Source organism: Meleagris gallopavo, chromosome 12 (assembly GCF_905368555.1).
Source record: "Meleagris gallopavo chromosome 12, MGAL_WU_HG_1.1, whole genome shotgun sequence".
Lineage (NCBI taxonomy): Eukaryota > Metazoa > Chordata > Aves > Galliformes > Phasianidae > Meleagris > Meleagris gallopavo.
Window position 1 is genome coordinate 18997492 of NC_139415.1, and position 22186 is coordinate 19019677.

The following is a 22186-nucleotide window of genomic DNA, read 5'->3' on the forward strand; positions in this document are numbered from 1 at the left end:
GGGAAAGCAACAAAAAGCTGCTCCAGCACTGCACCGTGGCACATGGCTGCTGCTGTCCTGGGCTGTGTGTGCTCGGGTGCAGCATGGGGTGCCTGGTGCTGCCATGGATCCATTGGGTTATGGAAAGTAACAAAAAAAGCAAAAGGAAATGGAGAAGGCAGGCTGCAGAGATCGGCTATGTGCATTTCCTGCAGTGTGAAGCCGCACTCCCAGCACACGTCTGGGTGCAGGAGCTCCTTCTGCCTGCATGGGAGAGGGATGGGCACAGTACTCTGATGCCCCCTCCCCAGCCCTGTGTCCTTCCCATGCTTGATGTATACCACTGTAACCCCATGCTCATGACCTGCAGCATCCCCATGTCTCCAACCTACAACATCCCTGTGTCCCCAGCCTGCAGCATCCCCACATCTCCAACCTTCAGCATCCATATGTCCCTAACTCTGTGTCCCCCCTTCCCAACCCACACCATCCCTGTATCTCCAACCTACCGCATCCCCATGACCCCAACCCGCAGCGTTCCCCCGTCCCCAACCTGCAGTGTCCTCTCACTCTCTCCCACAGCCGCAGGATCACAAGAGTATCCCAGCACCTCCAGCAGCACGCAGAGCTCCCATGATGAGGTTAATTATGGAATGGCTGAGGAACAAATCCTTCGCTCCAGGAGAAGTGGCCGGAGAGAGCTGTGTGCTCTTCTTTGCCATAGGCAAAAATATACATTCCCCCTTATTAATAAATAAAGCCAGATCAATGCTCTAAATTATCAGCAGAATATATTTGCTAACCTGAAGCGATAGTAGGAACAATTACTTATTAATAAAGCAATAGCTAAATCTAATTACATCCCCATCAGATCCTGCAAGTAATAAAACCACAGTTGCCTCGCGGAGCCGGGGGACCTCCTGACCCCAAATCAAAGTTTAAACCATCCATCAGCTCCCAATACATTCCCAGCACATCCCGCAATTACCATCACCTCCGCTCCGCTCCCTGGCAGGGGCAGGGGTCACCCCATGCACTGCATGGCTGTAAGCTAGAACAGAGCCTTAGAAATCTCATTATCCTGTTAACCATACATTTATCTGACAAGATAAAAGAGACTAGGTGACCAAGCTATCATTAAAGATTAATAGAAAGTATAAAAAATTCAGCTGCAACCAGCATTACTGTTTAGTGCCTGTGATAGGCCTGACAGGATTATTAATCAGGCAGCCAAAAAGATTTAGGTCTTTGCTCTCGGTTTTTCATTTTAAGCCTTTCGTTTCCCCCACGCCATAGAAACCGCAGGTCAGCGCCGGCTGCCGCTAATTGGTTCTGCGGGGTTTGAATGGGAGCGGCTCGGACCAATTATGGGATCACCGGGAGCTGCGGTGACAATGAGGGCTGGGGACGCCGAGCTGTTTACCAGGAGCCCCCCCCCGGCACAGGGCTATTAATAAATGGTACAGATCAATGCCGGCATTAATTTTAATAGAGGGCTACAAGGATCGCGCCAGTCCCAGGGTGATTTTCCCCTCATTCTTAATTCCATTTAAGTTTAACATGAAAGATTCCCAGGTAACACCTACACAGGAAGAAACGAGATTTCCCTGTTTTTAAGTCTTAAGTATTCTTTTTATTCTGCTTTGCCTTCTCCCTTTTGATCATAAATCAATGTCCTCTCACAAGTTTCCCTGCCAGCCACGTCTGCGAGCAGGCTGTGCTGCACTGCTCTCCATTTCTCCACCTGTGAGAAAGAAAAACCAATAAATTAGGGAAGGGCTTTCTGAAACCCTGCATGGGGAAGTGAGCCTGCTTTGCCCACGGTGGGGGTTTGGGAGCCCCGGCTACACAGGGCTCCATGCCGGTCCCCATCCCCATCCCCATCCCTCTCTCCATCCCCATTCCCGTCCCTCTCCTCCTCCCCTCCCCATCCCCATCTCCATCCCACCACCTTTGCCTTTGCCACGTTCCCCCAAACCCTAATGCATTTTTAAATGAAAAAAAAAATAAATAAATTACTGAAAATGTATTCAGCCTTTGCTGGGACACCTCCAGAAATTGTTCAAATCCTTTTAACGTCACCCTTCTGTTTTCTCACAAGGCAATACTGAAGCAGGAACTCAGAACTGAGAAACATTGGTGGCAGATAGAGGTTGAACTGGATGATCTTGGAGGTCTTTCCCAACCTTGGTAACTCTAGGATTCCAGGATGGCTAAACCAGCACAGGCACCGCTCTTTTTCGTGAAAATAGAACAAGCCAGAACAAATCAGCCTTCTGTAAGAACAACTTGCATTAAAAAAAAAACAATAAAATATCCCTTGCTGTAAAAGCCCTCCAGACACCCAGCAGGGCCCTGCATGCGTGAAGCTCAGCCCAGAGCCAGGCTGGCAGAGCTCGGCGTAACAACCCTTCTACATGGCATCGCGTGCCACTCTTCCCAGGCAGCCCTATCTGCTGCAAGATCACATTTAGAAGCAGATTATCACACTTCCAATCGATGCAGCACATTGTTTAAGATCCCACAGTCGGGCAATTAATTGTCGAACATAATTGGAATTATGCAGAGAACAAACCGGCGCATCAGCAAAGCCCTGCATCCCCACATCCTCCTGCCAGTGAGGAAAAGTTGGGGTGTGCAGCGCACCTCCCGGCCCTCAGGTCTGCCTGGTGCTGCTGGGTTCTGTGCTCAGGGTGCAGAGCAGCCCATGGAGAGGCGCAGCACCGCGTCCTGCTGCGCTGCCGTCGTGTGAGCAGACGTGCGTCTCAGTTCTCGTGGTTTAAAATAAATTTAATAGATGCTTCCACACTTCGCTGCTGCTATTCTGGGCATGGCGGCTGGAGTCGATACACAGGCTGCTAATTGACAGATCGGCTCGTGAGCCAAAAGCAGAGTGGTGTCTGCGAGAAGACGTGGGTTTCAATTGCTGATCTGCCACGTCACCAAACCATGGCCCCATACCATCTCACCTTCCACGTCTAGAAGCTGTGTCACTGTGCCATGTAGCCATGTCAAGGAATCGTGCCATGTTGCCTTCTGTGTCACCATGCCATGCCACCGTTCCATGCCACCATGCCATGCCACCACTCCATGTCACCATGCCACGTCACCGTGGCTCCTTGCACTGCAGCAGCATTCCCTATAGATGCCCTCACACCATGCTAGACCCACTGGGTGTCTGAGCCATGCCAGCACTCACCAGAGATACCTTCTGATGCTTTCTGATGGGACAATGCTTGCAGACTTCCCCACGCTTCCCATCAAAAAGAAAAAGGCATTCAGACAAACGGGGAGAGCGGCTTTTATTTGCATAAGCTTTTGCAGTCAGAAGCAAAAGACGGTGGCATCGGAAAGAGTTCCCTAAGAGCTGATATGCTAAAAGGGCTCTGAAGAGCCTGGTTTGCATCCAGCCAGGAACTGCAGTCGTTACTGCTGCAACCAAAATAAATCAATTCCAGTTCTGCAGGATGAACGCGGGAGGCACGGGCTGCTCCGCTCCCATCTGCAGCGAGGTACAGCTGGGCTTCACGTCAGCTTTGAAGCTCAGAAGGCTGAGATAAAAGAGAAATGCTAAAACCTCGTGCAAGCAAGAAGAGCTGGATGGTGGGAAAGCCAGGCTGCAGTGCATGTCTGAGGGCTGTCTGTCTGTCTGTCTGTCCGTCTGATGTCTTCCATCTCATCACAAGCAAGTGTAAGGTGGAAGCACAACTCCAGCACGGGGCACTTCAGCTGCACTGAACCCAGCAAAGCAACAAATGCTCCTCCGGAGCCGAGGCCACACTGACTCCACCCGGTTTGCATGAGCTTCAGGGCAGTTTGGGGCAAAAAGCCGAGAGCCTTTGAAAGAGCATTGCAGCTCTGTAACAGAGCGTGAAGCCAGGCGGGATTCACACGAGCCTGACGGGTTCAGCAGGGGAATGTTGGGAGAAAAGCAAATCCAGATTGATAGAAAGCTCCATTCATCTCAGAAGGATCCAAGCCACAAAGAAATGGATCTAAATGTCAAACATTCCCCGGGTTTTGTGGTATTCCAAACCAGAGGGCTGGGCGGACCCATTGCACAGATGAAAACCAGGTGCAGAGAGCTGTCGTGAGGTGGGCTTGGATGACGGGCACAAAGCCTGTGGGTCTCCAGATAAAGGGTTTCATTTCAGGGACATTTAATTCCAAGTAAACCCATGTGATTCTTGCCTAAAATATTCCACAGCATCCTATGGAGCCAGGTTGGCCGCTCACCCCTATCTGGATGGCATGAAAAGCTGTGGCTGCCATTAACACGTCGACATTCACCGTGCCACTTTCCAATGGCTGCGTCGCGCAGATGCCCTGGGCCACCAGCTGCCCTCAATCCCAGCAGCAAATGCAGCTGCTGCCAACGGTGCCACCCAACCCCCAGAGCTTCTGGGGGAGCTCTTAGATCCCATTTGGCACTGTGGTCCTTTTGCCTACGGTGGTGCTTCATGAGCCAATGCAGCACAGCAAGTTGAATGCATGGGAATGAAGTCTGCTACCCTCTGCATCCACAGCTTTCTGCAGAGAAAGCAGAGGATGAGGGGGCACGTAGAATCACAAAACAATAGAACGGCTCAGGTTGGAAGGGACCTCAAGGATCTTCAAGCTCCAACCCCCCTGCTGCGTGCAGGGCCACCAACCTCCATATCTAACACTAGACCAGGCTGCCCAGGGCCCAACCAACCTGGCCTTGAACACCTCCAGGGATGGGGCATCCACAGCCTCTCTGGGCGGCCTGTTCCAGCACCTCATCCCACTCCTCATCTTTCATCAACACTGAGACCTAAAAAAGCCATTTTTCAGCTAACACTATAAAGCAAAGCTGCCGTTTTCCATGGAGGCTCAGCACAGTTGACTGAAACTCTTTGTGTGGGGGTAACTGGAAATGGTAGGAAGGCAAATCCAAGCCTTTTTTGGGGAGATGTCCGAAGCAGAGAGGAGATAAGGTAGAATGAATTATTTCCTGACGTCAGCTGATGGGAGGCCTGCAGGACGCAGAGGCCCCAATCCTTCCCTTGTTCCATAGGCTGGGCTGGGAGAGGAGGATGGGGAAGAAGAGCCTAATGATGGTGTCTGCTGATCATCACCACGAGAAAAATGAACTGCTTCCCTGAACCTGAAAAATATCAAACTGCATAAATAAATCTATTTAAATTATTAATAAACGAATTTACATTTGGAGCCTGAGAAGGAGAATTAATTTCATTTCTTATGCTAAACTGGCCAGCATGGATGATGACTCAAGAATTAAAAGATGCAGAAATGAAGGGAAAATGAAGGTAGGCCGGCTCCATCAGAAAAGAGATGCAGAGTTGGGATCCTGGGTCCAAACAAAGCCATCAGCCAAAAGCAAGAGGACCAAAACCAACCTGCAAGCCTGAAGCTCTGGGGGAGCCCGAACCCCTCTTTGCTGCCCATGCATCCCGTGTCTCTGCCAGCACTTTGGGGGACAACAGCCCTCAGTGCAGAACCCCATCAGCTGGCTGCTCCCAGGGCAATTAATTAGAAGGTGCTCCCAGCCCCCGGCATTCCTCCTCCATCCCTTCCATTGGGAAACGGCATTCATGACAGATTGCGTATGAAAACCCACTGCTAAAACAATCCTCTCCTCATCTGCCCTCTCACTGGAGCCTGTCTGCAGTCTTCTCTAGGATGCATTGTTATTTCATGTGATGAGACATTCCAGAGAACGAAATATAATAAAGATAGACATTTGGAGGGGCTTTTGTATTGCTTCTTCGCAGCTCCCCACACTGTGACTCCTGTGAACGCACTTGTCGGGCTGATCCCTGGCGCTGCCGCCTCGGCTGTCCTTGTGCTGGAGACACTGCTCTTTTAAATTCGGTTTCTCAGAATTAGAAGAAAAACTTGGCAAAGCAACAATAGGGAAAAAGAAATATGAATAATCTCAGAACAGAAATTGCATTATGTGATGTGGTTGCCATGTGGTTAAGTCTGAGAGAGGATCATGCGAGCGCATTGTGGGAAAATTGATAACAGGCTGAAGAACACAGAGGGTTCAGATCGGAGGGCTGCAGTGCCAACCCTGGGCCAGGGCAAGGGCTCAGTGCTGGGCAATGGGATGGGGATGGGGGCACCTGCACTGGGGTCTGCAGCCCCCGGGGTGCTCAGCTCCAGGATGGATGGGCTCCCTCAATAAGCCCCGAAATCTCTCAGAGTGTCACACGGCCCATCTCAGCTGCCACCGAAACTGCAGCCAGCACTGAGATCCGTGCCACCCACCCCTGCCTAAGCTGTCACCCCACGTGCACTCTGCTCCACTGGGGACAGTGCCCACAGCCATCAGCACTCTGGGTCTGTGGCCACGTTGACCCCAAAGCATCGCCCCCAGAGCGCTGGCTGGGGAGAAACACAGATTTCAGATACGTTGGGATTCAGATGGTTTGGGGGAAGTAATCATGAATGATGAAAGCGAATTTTGCTCCCCAAACTGTGCGAGCTGTGATCCATCCCCGCCCGCTGGCTGTCGTGCTATGGTGGTTTGAGTGGGAGGAAAGTCAGCACTGTCAGCTGAGCGGCAGGAAGCTCAGAAAGCGTGGGGAAGTGCATGCACACACACGGAAAAAGGGGTAAATTCTGTGAAATCAGATCAGTAATGCAAATTCTGCTCTTTTCTTGCACCGTGGCTCGCTGGCAGCATGCACAGTGCCATCAGCCCAGTGCAGAGGGGATGCCCATGGTGTGCCCCATCAGTCCCAGCAGGTCCCGCCTCCACCCAGCCCTGTGCAAACCACGCAAAGCACGGGGAGGTGAGAGGAGAGCAGGTGCCCCTGTGCCCTTCTCAGTGTTGTAGCTTTTAGGACAGAAGGATGCTGGGGCTGCACATTCATTCCTACTGTATGGTGAATTGCTGCTGCCTTCCTCGGGAGTAGGAGGGGATGAAGCAGGTAAGATGCTGTCTGTGCATTGCTGCTGCTGTGCACCTGTGTACTCTGTGCCAGGAGTGCTGAAGAACAACAGGAGAGATGGGGCAGAGGGGTGGGCTTGGGGTCCGCAGGGACAAAATGGGACCTGGACAGTATCCAACATCAGAACCTCGGGACAGCCAGGGCTGAGTGCACACAATTAGGGAGCGAGAAGGGCAGCGGGACTCCAAATCCTAATTTGGCCTGATGAAAGCTTAATGATTCCAGCTTGACGATTGCCAGAATGCCCCAATTTCCTCATTCCAAAAAGCCCCCACTGCCAAGGCTCGGGTGGAGCGGACACGCATGGTGCCGCGGCTCCGAGGGGTGGCAGGAACAGAACGAGGATTTCAATGGCTGAGGCACAGAGAAGGATTCCTGCGAGCAGATGAGCCGGTAATCTAACAAAAGTGTGGAATTAGAGTGTTTTAATGAGGGTTTCAGAATGAGTAGCATCCTGGAGGCATGTCCAGTGGAGGAAAGTGGCTATTTGAAGGGAAGGAAAGCAAAGGCTGCGGCCATTCAGCACCAGCTCCCTGCCCCTGAGGTGCCCCTGCCCTGGGGCTGCACCCCCACATTGCTCCTGCACAGGGTTTGTGGATGGGAGTCACACAGCAGTGCAGTGGGGAGCAGCACTGCTCCTCTCCCAGAGCCCGTTGCGATGGCTGCAGAGCTCCATCCCCGGAGGAGGCAGACGGGAATCCAGCTCCTGTCTGCATGCAGCTCTGGGCCCCGTGACGCTGTCTGTGTGCGGGGGGAGCGGGGCGGCCGCAATGCACACAAGGTGCTCTCGTCATGAAAGCATCTTTTGATTTTGTTATTGCAGCTATCAAAATATTGCAGAGTTCAGAGCATTCCGCAGGGATCCCCGCGCTCTTCAAAGACCAGAGGACCATGGCTGGGGAAAAAGAAGCCTTTAATTACGTCGGTTTCCACGCTTGTTTCTGCAGTGGAGTTCCTTTAAAAAAAAAAAAATAGTTTTAATGAGAAGAAACACATATGGCCCCATTGTTCAAACAAGGAGAGATACAGCTGTTTTTTTTTTAATAGGCAGCAAGTTCCTTTGGGTCTCCTGGAGCTCACACCAAGGGGCTCTGCACTGAGCACCGCCAGCAGCAGGGCTATCCGTGGTGCAGAGCAGCTCCATCTCAGCCCCATCCCATCCATCACCCTCTCTGTTCCCACTGCAACACTCTCCTCCTCCCCTGCTCCTTCCAACCACGCAGAGCCGCACGCAGTGGGATCTCAGCATGGCCATCCTCCACGAAGGCACTCATTTCTCTCAGATGTTCATTTGAATCCAAATGGAAAAGCTCACTTTTCCCACGATGTAAATATCAGTGCCGCGTATGACACAGCAGAAAGCACGGGACAGCCCCACATCTCAAAGAGCATCTTGAGCATATACTTCTAATAAATAATCCTATCTGGCAAATTTAATTAACGGGCTGCAGTGCATGGTGCAGCCCGCTGGATAGAGTATCTCCATCTGATCTGCAATGCTTTTAGAAGCTTTAAGTATTAATAAAGAGTGTTTTGTTCGAGAACTCACAGGGGACAATTACTAATAATTGCCAGGAAGGGTGTGTGCCTCATTTAAGTGACTGCGTATTAAAAATGATGAAGGATTAAAAAAGAATTCATAGCAATGGAGTGCAGCAGCAGAGGCTGCCCCTGCTCCCATTGCCATCCCTGCAAGGGATGCTTGGTGCAATTCGGGCTTCCCAGCCCCGGAGCAGAAGGAACTGAATGGAAGAATGGAATGGCCAACGGAAGACAAAACCCACCAAGGAATCCAAACCCAGAAAACCACATGAAAATTATGGCACCGCAAAGAGTTTTTCTGGGAATGTTTCCCCATTTTTCCTGCCTTGGAGCTATAGAGTGGGGTTTCCCCCTCCACTTCTCCTAGGAATTGGGATCTCTGTGCAGGATATGAGATTTACAGCAGCCAAAAAGTGCTCGTTCCCTTCCATGATATCAAGGCAAGGAAGAGGGAAACCTCCTTTGAAACGACTTCTCATGGCAGAAGGGCGTACAAAGAGCAGCACTGCAGGCTCTGTATGTGCAGCACTGGCATTGGGGCTGTCAATTTCTTTACAGTTCTCACTTTCCATGACAGTGGGAAAGAAAGAAACAAGTTAGACTTCCAGCACGCCTTTCTCACCCTGCAGGCAGCAAGAAACAGGCATCACAGTGCCCAAAGGAAAGCTCTGTTGGGACCCAGCAGCACAGATCAGAGAGGCACCCATTGATGCCAAAAAGCGGCACTCTTAGAACCACCATAGAGACATAATTTTGCTGCTTTTTCACATGCAAATAACAAGTCGGGAGAGCAGCAGCTCTGGCACAGAGAGTAAAGCAGAGCTCAGGAGGGACTGTGCCAATGTCTGGGTGATGAGGTTTGGATGGGAAAGCCCAGAGCTATGCCTGTAAGCCGCTGTGCTTGGGGCCAGGGTCTGAGCATACCACATGTCTCCTTGGGGATGGCACTGTGGGGTCCCTGCCCACAGCACCTGCAGCACCTGGGATGGGGGCTGAGAGCATCCTCCCCATGGCTAACGTCAGCCAGTACCGAGGAGAGTAGGGACAGAAGGATTGGGCTGTCCACCCTCCGAGGCAGAGCACGTGGCTCACTGAACACCAGCTTTGGGAGCTGTTTCCAGCTGTTCGGGAGCAATGCCTCCTCCAGAGCCAGGAGCAGCTCAGGGCTGAGACCTGTGATGCACATGGGGCTAATGAAACCCAGAGCACGAGGCCAGCACAGACCCAGCTCTGTTCCCAGACAAGACCTCTGCCAGGGATGGGTACCAGTGCTGGGGTTGAGGTATCAGTGCCAGAACGGAGTACAAGTGCTGCAGGCATGGCCCCAAGCAGCCCTGTGCTCCCGTGACAGCCAGCTCACCCCAGCCTCTCAATCTGGGAAGGGTCCACCCCAGCCCTCTGGAGCTCGGCCCAGCAGACACACAGATCCCCCACCCGTTGCCATCTCCCTGTGGGACTGGCAGCAATAAATGCTGCCCGCCGCAGGCAGTGCCATGCCCCCTCATTTTCCATGAGATCCGCACGGAACGCTTCGGCTCCAAACATCTCCTTTTGATTTCATGGGGAAGGAATGCTGTGAACTTCAGTTTAGAGAACCAATTCATTTTATGCAATTTCTCCTCCTCGTAGAAGCAGCTCTGTATTCCAAGCCGTGATTTTCCAAAATAAAAGCAGCAGTTAACCATTGGAGCAGAGCGATCCGCCTCCACCTCGCTTCCCCTATTGCTGTTCAGAACTTTGCTTAAAAATGGAAAGGGGCACCTTTAAAACTTTAATACCACGTAAATGTTCCAGTCTCGCTGCTGCACCAGATCGTTCAGCAAAGTAGCTAATTAAAAAATGGCTGCTGTGATGACAGACTAGATTAATAGTTTTTGAAGAGCAGCCAGTGCACCAACTGCTCCCGTAGCCATGCTGAAAGCTAATAATGTAGAAAATTCTGCCAATTCTTTTAATTCATGAATATTTAAGCCTGTGAAAAATCTGTCAGATTATAGCACTTTTCTGGTGATTTTCTGCTTAAGTACATTTATGGGCAAATGCCAGTTGCTCAAGAAACTTCAGTGGAACGCAAAGACTTTTTATTGTCTGCGTCGCCAGAGCCCTTTTCCTCCTCCCATCGCCTTCCAGCCGGTGCCAGGATCAGCTGTGGGCACAGCACTCCCACTGGTGTCCACTGGGATCCCAGGCAGGGATGACCCATCTGCATGGTAACAGGGACGGCGAGGAGCAACAGGTGATTCCGATTAGAGAATTATATATATATATATATATATATTTAATATATACATGTAATATATTTATATATATATAAACTTTTGTAGGAGCACAAATCCTGAGTTTTCCACTCCCAAAGCTCCTCAGGGGATGTGCCCAGGTCAGACAGACTGCAGTATCCCCAGCCCTACAGCAGCAGGCAGCTCCTCAGCTCGCTCCTCATCCACAGCACCGCCTGGTGACTCACCTGACAGCTACTGAAGAAACAATTACACCAGGTGGGAGCATAACCTGCTCAGCCTTCCCTCACAGTGCCAAAGGCCAGAACTCCCCACGAGTGGTTCCAGCACAGCTCTTCTCCAGCCCACCACAGCAGGGATGCTCTTTTCCATTAAACTGGGAGCAAGACGGTGGGTTTTGCTCAAGCTCCCAGCAGAATGGATGGGATGGTTGGTAAGGGGCTGCAGAGCTGCATCCCCTGCAGAGCCCACAGCCTGGGAATGTCCTGCACCCTGCGTCCCAGCATCCCTGCATTACCACTGAACCGCTGCTCAGCTCACCCATGTGCAGGAGGACCTCATTCCAAAACACTTTGGAATGCACCACGTGTTTTTGTGACTTTGAAACAAAAAAAGAGGAAACTCCAGCAGAACTCAGAACATCCACAGAGCTGAGAAGAGTCTCTCATCCCAACGCAGCTGTTATGGTGGGGAAGAGAAAACCCGCCCTCGAGCCGCGTGCTGGGAAGGTTCATGTTTTTAAACTTGAGCCCCAAGTGTCCTTCGTGCTGTCAGGTCACATCAGCCCCTTAAACGTTACACAACACCGCCGTGTAATTAAATGCTTACAGGATTTGCAGGCTGTTTGTCTCACGCTTGGGAATGGCTCCTCCAAAGCTCTCAGGTTTGGCACACCAGCTCCTCGCACCAGGGATGCCACACACCTGTGCTGTACCAGCACAGCACAGAGTGGGATGCAGCAGGAGGCAGCACCCAGCCCCGAGCAGAGGGTGGAGGCAGAGGGTTGGGGGCCCAGCAGGTTCGGGGCTGCCCCATTGCGAACGGAGCAGCAGCAAAACGTCCCCTTCCTCTCCTCACCACCTTCAGCCACTCACAATGTCACTCCAGCTGAGCAAGAAGCAATTATGATTTAATTACCCCGCTGCTCTTCAGCAGAATTTTTGGAATAGCGGTTTTTGTAGTGCCTCATTTACCCTTCTCCTCTTCACCTGCATTTGTTCTGCGTGGTGCTGTTGCTGCCCAGCCACGACCGCATGGCCACCTCGTCCCCCTCCCCTCGCAGCACCCACACGGCACAGGCAGGGCACGACGAGAGCTGCTAATTCATAAATATTTAACACCCAGCTCTGCTGCCTCCTGATAGCTTTTTTCCAGAGTTTCTATTCTCATCCGTATTCCACCCCCTTCCCCTCCCTGACGGCCCTCCTCGTTTTTTTCCCTTCCTTCTCGCCGGGCATTAATCCAAGTGCTGAGATGACTGTTTCACTTCCCCGCTGTCATCAGTTGTTTTTATCTTATCTGGGCCGTGGATGCCAGTCAGCAACCCGTTGCGGTCTTTCCAGTTGAGTCCTGACCTCCGCAATCAGCCTCAAGATGTCCTGTAACGAGCAGATACGGTTACTCAACTTGTCCATCAGCACTTCTGGAGGGGGGAAAAAGGGAAGCACAAACCAGCAAATGGTGGCACGAGGCAGGGCTGTGGGCTGCGGGTGGGCTGGGCTGCTCCCTGCACGCAGGTGTGCCTCCTCCAGGCCCTCACGTTGGCACTGCATGGCGCAGAGAAGCCTCTGCAAACCAGGTGAGCTTTAGGGCTGCCTGTCCTCCCACCTTCAGGAGCAGCAGGAGGATGTGCCATGGGGCTGTGGTCTGTCCTCCGTGGGGTCACACTCACCCCGTTGCCCCCAGGCAGAGATCAGCACCTGGGGGCTGGCGCTCCATGCCCGCAGTGCTGTCCTGCATACGCAGGTGCCCACGTGTGCTTGGCTTTGGTGTTCAGCGGAGGGAGGAAAACTCACCCCAGCAAACAGGATTGCCACCTCCTGCATCCCTGAGCGCAGCCGTCCATCTGTCCGTCTAATGATACCACGGAGGGCAAAGTGAGGCCAGTGCAGAACCAGATCCACTTTATAGACTTATCGCCCAGTGTACAAATGTCCTGTTGGATTTATCCGACATGTGTTCTATCAACGTGCTCTGCTCTGAAGTAAAAGGGCTTTTAGTTACAGCAGATTGGAGGGGGTGTGGGGAAGGAGAAGGGATGGATTTGGGCTCTGCCAGCAGCTCTGGTTGCTTTTGCATCAACGTCTCTATTTTCTAAGGGAGGATTTAAGACCTCGTTGTGTACGAGCAACCGAGACAGGAGAAACTCGAACGGGGAGAACCGTAAAAGGTTGTACTGAAAAATGCTATTAGTCTGCATGAAATAAGATTCTTCCTGGAAACATGACACTGAACATCGAAGGGAGGGGGAGGAAGAGCTGTAAAATGGCTGCAGAAAAAAGGGTTACAAATTAAATATGATAAAAAGAATCCTTTTGAATGAGATCTTAATTTAACCTCAACATCATGACCGTATATTTCAGGAAATTAATCCCTCGGCCTGCAATAAATCCCAAGGACGGTACGACCACTTATGGTTCAGCAATGAGCCATTACTATGAGCTGCAGATGCCGCAAAGCCATCATGCCATTACTGAGGGGTGTGCAGAATAACCCAGCTCTGTGCAGTGCCCACACAGCTCCAATTGCTACGGCACCGACCTGTGAGCCGACCTGGACCCAGAGTCACATCTGTGCCGTGAAGGAGCGCTGGGAGCTGCCCTCGGAGCCGCGCACCCCAGCACTGCACCAAATCTGCGTCTGCTCTCAGTGCAGATCAACCATGGGCAGAAGTGCAAACACCAGCACCTCACAGAGCCCTCCCTGCTCCGCCATGCGCTGCCAGCTTGGCACCCAGCACTTCCACATATGCCCCAAAAGGAGGAGAGGAACTTCTAATGAGTCAAGACTGTAACCTTGCTCTGAGAGCAAACATATGCCACTGCCGCTCCCTTGGCAGCAGCACTTGGAGCCAGTTGCTGGCAATTCCATTCGGGCTGCAGCCACCTCGGGGCTCTCGATAAGGAGCAGAGCAGGTGAGGAGCGCCAAAGCTTTGCAAGTGTTGGTGAGCTGCTGGCAGAGCTGCTGCAGCCCTGCTTCGTGTTGGAGGTGGTGAAATGCGTGAGCAGCTCCATTCCTCCTGGGGGAGCGTCCCTGTGCACTGCTAGGGATATTGTTGAGTGCTCTGTGGGGCAAAAGGCAGAGCGCCCTGCTGACCCCACGCACAGCCTTTCTCCAGGCAGCACGAGGTAGCAGAAGTGCGGAAGCATCTATTGGGATAGGCAGCCCTGAGCAGAGCTGGCCCAGAGCAGTTCAGGCTGGGAAATGCCTTTTTGACATGAGTGAAGTTTCCTACTGAAAATTTTTGTCAAAACTTTCAAGTTAACAGCAAAAAAGAAAAGTCAACCCCAGCAAATCCGAGAGCACCTTGGAAAGCACTGTCACAGGAGAAAAAAAAAAAGAAAAAAAGAAAAAAAAAAAAAAGCTGTAAGTGTGATTTCTGCTGGGGAATGGTGAACAGGAAGGCAACATCCCCAGCTCTGCGCCCCACACCAACCAGCAGAAGGGACCCCCAGCAGCAGCCAACCCCAGCAGCACGTTTCCTATGGCTGCGGTGGCACCACGGCGCTGCGGGAGGTTCCCACCTGCAACCATTGCGTGCAGCGGGAGGAGGAGCGGGCTGGGAACGAGGGGTGCTCTGCTTTCTCATCAGCCACCGAAGTTCTCGTTTGCTGCACAGCCCCGTTCCCAGGCTGCCCGTGCAGTTGATGCTGCAGCGGATGCTGTGGTTTGCTCGTCTGAAATAAATTGCGCAACAAACTCAGCCCAGCGCTGAGCAGCATCAGCTGCAGCAAAGCAGCTCTAATAGTGCTGGTCCTGTGCGTCCCGCTGGGGGACCTTCAATTGACAGAGTTACAAGAGATGAAATATTCAGTAGGATTAAGAATTTGGAGGAGGTGGAAATCAAAGCGAGAAAGAAAACAAGTAAAAACAGCTTAATCTAGCCTTCTAGCTCTAATTGTCATTGGGATTCAGGCTAAAACAAACACAACAAAATGAGCTGCCAATTCGAAAGGGGAAGGAAGAGGGTGAACACGATTCCCACCGCATCGAAAGCAACCTTTTATCTCTCCTCCACCGCAGACAGAGGCATGTGGGGCACGGGGCCACGCCTGGGACAGCCCCAACCACACAAGCAGGATCCGAAGCTCTCAGTGCTGGGCAGGGCTTTAGCCAAGAGGCCATCACCCATGGCACAAGGGCTCCAATGCAACATCGCCCCAACATGACATCGCTCCCATGCAACACTGCCCCAGAGCAACACTGCCCCAACATGATATTTCTCCGATGCAACACTGCCTACTGCAACGCTGCCCCAGTGCAACGCTGCCCCAGCGTGACATGGCCCCCCACCCATGGGTGCCCACAGCCCCATGCAGGAGAAGCAGTGCAGCTCTCTGCCCACACGCTGCGGGCAAAGGCACCAGCAAGGCAGATTAGCTTACAGCCGAAGCGGAGTTATCCAACACTGCAATTTAAGTTGACAATTACATGGTAACCGACTTGCACACAAAGAGAGGCTCTGGAAGTATTCCCAGAACGCAGAAGTCTGACAGTATCCACCCAATTTGTTGCAACAACAAAGAATACTGGAATATGTCCTTTCATTTGGCAGAGTACTGTTTTATTTTTTTAGGCTAGGTGGAGAAATTTAGCCTGCTATTTAAGGAGCTTGTTGTGCCTTGAGAGTGACAAGCCAAGAGTTTCACTAGAAAGCCAAACTCAAACACAAATTGCATCCTGCCACCCGTGAGACTCAATTGCATTGAGGGAAGGAATTTGCAGGGCCTCATCTGTTGCTGGGGTCTGCCTTTCCAGCCCTACAGAGACATCACTGGGGCCTTTCATTGCTCCCTTATACAATCCCCCCTCTTTGCACAAAGAAAGAGAACACATTTCAGCAGGCATTTGGATGGTTTTTTTTTTTTTTTTTTTTTTTTTTTTTTTTTTTTGAGCATTCTCCCCATGCCAAAGCCATCTCATTTGCGGGTGTTTGTGCCCACAGAAACTAAAAAGGAGATTTTGTGTGTTAGATGATGATATTTGCAGGCTACAGAGACAAAGCCTTTAGGGAAACATATGGTCCTAGTGGGGAAAAGCCAAAGGAACCCTGAAAGCAGGAGATGGAAATGCATCCCAATGGAACAGGAGGCAAGCAATGGGCATGCCTGCACCACTGAGCCATTCGGCCCCTTCCAGCGCCCATGTCAAAAGGTCAGCAGCACAGCCATCTCTAGGGACTTTTTTTTCTTGTGGCCTCACTTCTGGTGGAAATTAGTCAGCTTTCCAGAGCAGAAACCTCAAGCCATAGCCACACTTCTGAGCCAGCTCATCACTGTCACCCTTCCACAAACCACTTCCTTCCCGATTACCGGCAGTTTCCCCGGCGTGATGAAGGGGATGGAGCCCTGCACGGGGTCATGGGGAGCGGCTCAGGGAGCTCCTGTGGCACGTGGGCAAGGAGCAAGCTGGGAAAAAGCAGCAGCGAAGATGTAAGGTGGTGATGGGGCACAGCAGGGGTGGGTAAAGAGGGGCAGCCAGGCACACGATGGGGCACAGGGAATTTGGCTGCACCTGGGACAAGCACAGACCTCACTCCTGTTTCATCAGCAACCAGGCCGCAAGCTCACACCTGCCTGCAAATGGCATCGACCCGCGCATGAGGAACAGCCTTTCTGAGAGGGACAACTTGGGCTTCTGTGGCCTGACAGAGCCAGCTGGGCGCGGACAGAGAGGCCCACACCCTGAGCGTATGGCAATGGTGGCTGAGGGCAGCCTGTCCTGTCCCCACCACTCTTACCTGCAGCCAGCTTGGCTCCCAGTCCTGGATTTCCGCCCCCCCAGCTCAGCTCCTGCACAAACGGCTGCAGTTTCACAGACCCCCCCCGGGCCGTGGGGCAGCACAGCTCTGTGGGGTTCCGTTGTGGTTTGCAAACTGCCACCGCTGCCTCAATGCCTTCCCCTGCCACCCCTGTGCTCCAGCTCTGCAAAACCCGCCTGCCTGCCACAGGCCAAGAAAACGCAGCACAGCCTTCATTGGAAGAGAGGAGTGAAAATGAGTTGCTTTCACCCCAAAACAACCGTTTTTTGTCCTCAGACCCACGAGGGCACAGGCAGAGCCTGCAGCCGTCGCACTGACAGAGCAGCTCCCACACGCCGGACGCACAGGGCTGCAGGGCAGCGTTTGTTCATTTCGTGGGCAGGATTTATTCATTTCAGCACCAGGCAGCAGCGAGGCCCCAGGCACGATCCCCGGGGTGCAGGGCCGTGTTTGTACCGGGACGAGTTCCCAAATGACTCACCAGAAACCAGCGCTGCTCCGGTGAGGCCTCGAGCAGCCGCAGGTCCCCTCCCACGCTGCGATCCCCATGTCCTGGGAAGTGGGACTGCCATCCCAACCTCCATCCCCATCCCTACCCCCATTGGATCTCAAAACCCATCCACAACCCCAGCTCCATCCCTTTCCCCATCCTGGAGGATCCCCATCCGCAGCCATGGTGAGGCAGGATCAGGACCTGCTCTCCCTGCAGGAGCAGCTCCAGCACAACTGCTTCCACCCCTCACGCAGTGCAGCACATCCCCCAGGCCAGCACCAGGCCACAGAGGTTTGTTTTCTTTAGAGGGGATCTTGGTTTGAAGGGGAAAAAAAAAAAAAAGCCCCCATCAAAAAAAAAGAAAAAAAAAAAAAAAAGAAAAGAAACCACGGCCACATCCTGCCTTAAACTGCTGCTCGTGATGTGCCGACGCGGCTGCACAGAGCAGTGCTGGGGGTGGCAGTTCTCCTCCGCTCGCCAAGTAACATTTCAGCTCTGAGTCAATCGGCTGAAGCCACAAATCCATTTGCTTACGAGCACGAAACCACAGCGACCCACGGTGCTCCTCGGGGCCACGTGTGCCAGCACCTGCCTGCGCTGAGCTGAGACAGACAGGCCGCATCTCCTCCGTGTGCAGCACCGCCAGCAGCACAAAGCAGTGCAAAGCAACGCAAAGCAGTGCCCCCTCCCAGCACCCCCACTTTGCAGGGTGGGATGGGCTCCATCTCTGGCAGTGCCAGGGCAGGGGCTGCCACGCTCTCAGGCATCTCTTCCCACAGGCGCGGGGCTGGGCAGGCACAGCAGCAGGTAACCCTCCCAGCATGCGGGGTGTTGAAAGCCAGCACTTTTCCCCTGTTGGTTACTACGCACTCAATGTGGGTGGCTCGTGACTCACCAACTCCGCTTCAGAGCCTACAGGTGCTGCTGGCATGGGGAAAGGCAGCAGCTGGGCACTGGGAGAGGGGGAGAAAACCCCAAGTTATTGCAGGCCCCGCAGGACACTGAGCCCAGCTCCCAGCTGCCCCTGCACGAGGCCAGCATCCCCCACGGGAGGTGCTGTGGGCACAGGGCTGCTGGGGGCTGCGCACAGCGACCCACAGCACTGCTTCAATGCCAGACAGGGCTGCACTCTGCAGTTAGATGGAGAAAAACAATGACACAGGAGAAGAATGTAGGAGAGAAACAGCCCAGTTCCTGGGGGAGGTGTCATCTGCACAGCGGAACTGCCCTCTCGGGGGCTTTGATGGCTTCTGAATTGTTTTACTGTGGCACTGAATCACCGGGGAAAACCTGCACCAGCAGCAAAGCCACATCCCAGTGCTCAGCTGTGAGCAGGGATGCTCTGTGTTCTCCGGAGCAATGTGGGCACCAGGAGCCACAGGCCTCCATCTGAACTCAGGGCCGGGTGACAAAGCAGTGACATCGTGCCCATGTGCAGCTATAACACAGCACATCACAGAGCAGCTCCAGGCCCCGCCTCGGGGCTGCCCTGCCCCACACAAGCACTGCATCTCCGAACAGCAGCGAGCAAACCTGGCTCCATGGGCAGCCCACACCTCCAGCACAGCAGCCCCCACCACCCCTTCCTTCAAGTTTTCACACTGCAGCTGGCAGCACCACCCCCAGCCCCCCCCTCCAACCACATTAACCTTTTTTGCTCCATCATTAAAGAAACCCAACAGTTTATACACTTTTTTTTTTCCTCCCTTCCTTCTCCTGCGTGGTTCTCGCTGTAATCTGCCCTGAATATTTAACGTGGAATCCCTCGTGAGAGCAAGTGGTGTTTTTATGGGCATTAGAGGCAAACTCTCGCAAAGAAGAAGTGGTAATGAGTACCCCTGAGTACCCTCTCAGTTTCACAACCGCCTGTGTTTAAAAACAAGCAGGAATTGGGCAAGTGGTGCTCACAGGGGAGCGCGGCAGCCGCTCTCTCCCAGCAATGTGCTTCGCTCCCATAGCCCGGCGCAGGCAAACACCACTTGTTTATTCCAATTGAAGCCGACACCAGAAGCGCTCCGGACCCACCCGACGAGTCTGTGTGTCCTGCTTTATTTCCAGCTCGGATTAACGGCATCTCTTTAATTTCTGATGGCCTGAGCAGGGGCTGGTAGTGGTGTTCCAGCAGCTCCATGGCTGTGTGCACACATTCCCCCCTGTGACGACCATCACCATGCGGTGCAGAGCAGCTCTCATCCCAATTACATGGGACGAGTTTGCAGGAAGCTTCTCATCACCCGCGCGCTGCTTTTTCACACCCCGCTCTCTGGTTTAACACAGCAGGCACGCTCCCTCTCCTTTTCAAAGAGAAAATATTCCTTTTCATTTCCACAACCCTCTCCATCATCACCCGGAGCAAACTCCGCGCAGAGCTGCACGGGGATGGAGCGGCACACTGAGCAGAGCCGGGAGCTCTGCAGGGCCCAGCCCAGCACGGCCGTGATGGTTGGGCACCGGGGGCTCATCCACAGCCACAACGTGGGGCAGAAGCAGCCCTGCAGTGCTCAGCAGTGCAGAGCTGAGTGCTGCACGGAGCAGCAGCCACACTGAGGCATAGGGTGCGATTATTCCAGCAGGGCTTTGTGAGTTGATTAGCACCGTTCAGCAGGGCCAGAGGGCTCCCTGCGCCTGGATATCCCATGCAATTTCTCCTTCTTTTGCCTCAAGAGGAGCCCATGCACGATCCCTCACCCACACAACGGCCCCAACAACAGTCACATTTCCCACACGGTCCCAGACAGCCACCGCACAGCCTGTTTGCAGCCTGGCGGGTTGCGTGGCTACTGGTGAGCACTGGGGGCTCGAGGGTGGGAATGGCTGCACCTGGGGTTGCAGGTGGGCTCTGAGAGCAGCCCCAGCCTGCAGAAACCCAGAGAACAGCTCTGGGTCCCCTGAGCTCACTGCCATCCCCACCCGCTGTGCTGCAGCAGGATCAGAGCATGCTATTAAAATAATGTCATGTTACCGATCAATAATAAATGACCAGAATAAATTTGCTGCTCTGTGCTTAATAACCCAACCAGATTTCCATTTAAATATCTGCACAGCAATGGCTTCTTGCTCCGAGAGCCTCTGAGATGAATGCGGTGCCGCATATGCGGAGAGCCCAGAAGGAACTGCTCATGTTTGACTGGGAAAGAGCTTTTGTGCCTCCGCAAGGCCAAACTGCAGCAGAGAAAGGAAGAGGAGCCTGGGACAGCGAGATAAGCCCAATATCAGCAACGTGCTCCTGCATGGGTGCAGCGTGAGCACCCCCACCCTCAGCTGCCAGCTCCACGCACTGCTGCAGAACCCAGCTGCCAACAGAACCCAGTGGAAACAGCAGCACAGATTTTCATGCCAGGGATGGCTTCGTCCAACAGAAATGCAACAGAGCAGCAATGACACCGATGCTGGGATCCTCCCATGTCACAAGGAGCAACCTCAGAGCCCCCAGGCCAAAGGATGGAATTGACCCACCTGCCTCCATTTGATTGCCTGGAGGGAATCTCACCACTTCTGACCCACACTGTCCTTGGGGGTGCTCTGCTCAATCCTGGGCACGTTTCAGCTCAGATTGCTCTGGCCTCTGTGCTAAAGGTGCTGCAGGCCCAAAGAGCTATGGTTTGCAGGTGGGGGCTCCCAAAGGGTGATGAAGCAGAGTCATCACTGATAGGGGCATCTCACAGCCACAGAAAGAACGCCTGCATTTTCAGCAGCTTCTTATTGCAACACTCATAGAAAGGCATTGCAAAAGGGAGACGACTCAGAGGGGAATGCAGAGCCATGAGAAACTCCTCCCCCCAGGAGCTAAAGAAATGGGACAGATGCTTTGAATCTCAACATCACCCACACAGCTGCAGTGCATCACCCCAAGATTAACCCCTAGCAACAAACGGGTTTATTCTTGGTGGTGCTTGCTTCTGGCTGATGGAGATGGGCATTTGGGAGCAACTTTCTCTGCTTGCTATGTGCATGAGTGCAGAACAGCCTCAGAGGCAGCACACACCTGGCAGCTAATGGCCCTGCGCCCCAGCACTGCATTCCATCTGTGTGCAGCCCATGCAGATCACGTCCCATGTAGCCTGTGTGGATTGCAGCCCAGCAGCCCACTGTGTGCACTGTCTTTTGCTTTTCAAACACGTCAAAGCAGACTGCTTCCCTCCCGTGGCTCTCAGATGTGGTTGCCTTGTTTTAGCCCAAACTTCCCAAACACAAAGTTTCAGCCCGACGCAGACGCTGACCACAGAAAGCTTTCCCCCTGAGCTAAATGCAAAGTTATAAGCAACAACAACAACAAAAAAATGGATTTAATAAAGGGTAATATTCATTATTCTTGTGCTCAGAGCTCTGAAGTGAAACCACCTTCTCAGGGCAGACATCCTCCAGCACAGCTCACTGCTTGCTGATCAAGCACGAGAAGACCATGCACATTTTCCCCTCACAGCTGCTTGGCCAACCCCCCCATCATCACTTCCCCTGCAAGCAGAGTTTTAATTTGAAGTGGTCCTCAACACCTTTGAGCTCTTTGTTCTTCAGATCTAGAAAGTAATTAAAGCTGGCTGTGGAAAGTTTTTGGATTCCTTTTCTGCTTTTATTGGAAACCATGAGAGAAATACCACGGAGCACAAAAATACAACACAGCTGCTCAGAAATGAAACTGTGAGGAAGGAGCTGTGCAGCACGCAGTGTAAGACCTGTGCTAAATGACCAGCAGCCGGCCTGTATCCCACGGCACAGCCCTAATGCTCGCTGCCCCAAGCAGTGCTGAGTCCAGCGGAGGCATCTGGGATTGGAGACATCCTCAGCTCCCAGCACTGTCATCCAGTGACAGCAGAAGAGGTGAGAAGTGCTCAGCCCAACACAGGGACAGGCTTACAGGGTGCTTCTGCTGAGTGTGCCCAGGAGATACGTGTGCCCAGGAGATACCCTGTGTCCAGGAGACATCACTGTATTCAGGAGCCATGGTGTGCCCAGGAGATACCCTGTGTCCAGGAAATACCACGCCCAGGAGAAACTGTGTCCAGGAGACATCAC

General features: G+C 53.0%; 1 long non-coding RNA gene across 1 annotated transcript; it reads right to left on the reverse strand.

Annotated features, from left to right (window-relative positions):
• Positions 1-893: 893 nt before the first annotated feature.
• LOC146543574 (uncharacterized) lies at positions 894-18805 on the reverse strand. Its single transcript, XR_014885890.1, has 3 exons — positions 18069-18805; positions 1999-13187; positions 894-1723 (listed from the first exon to the last, which is right to left on the reverse strand). It is a non-coding gene; the product is annotated as an uncharacterized LOC146543574 (long non-coding RNA).
• Between the last annotated feature and the right edge of the window lie 3381 nt (positions 18806-22186).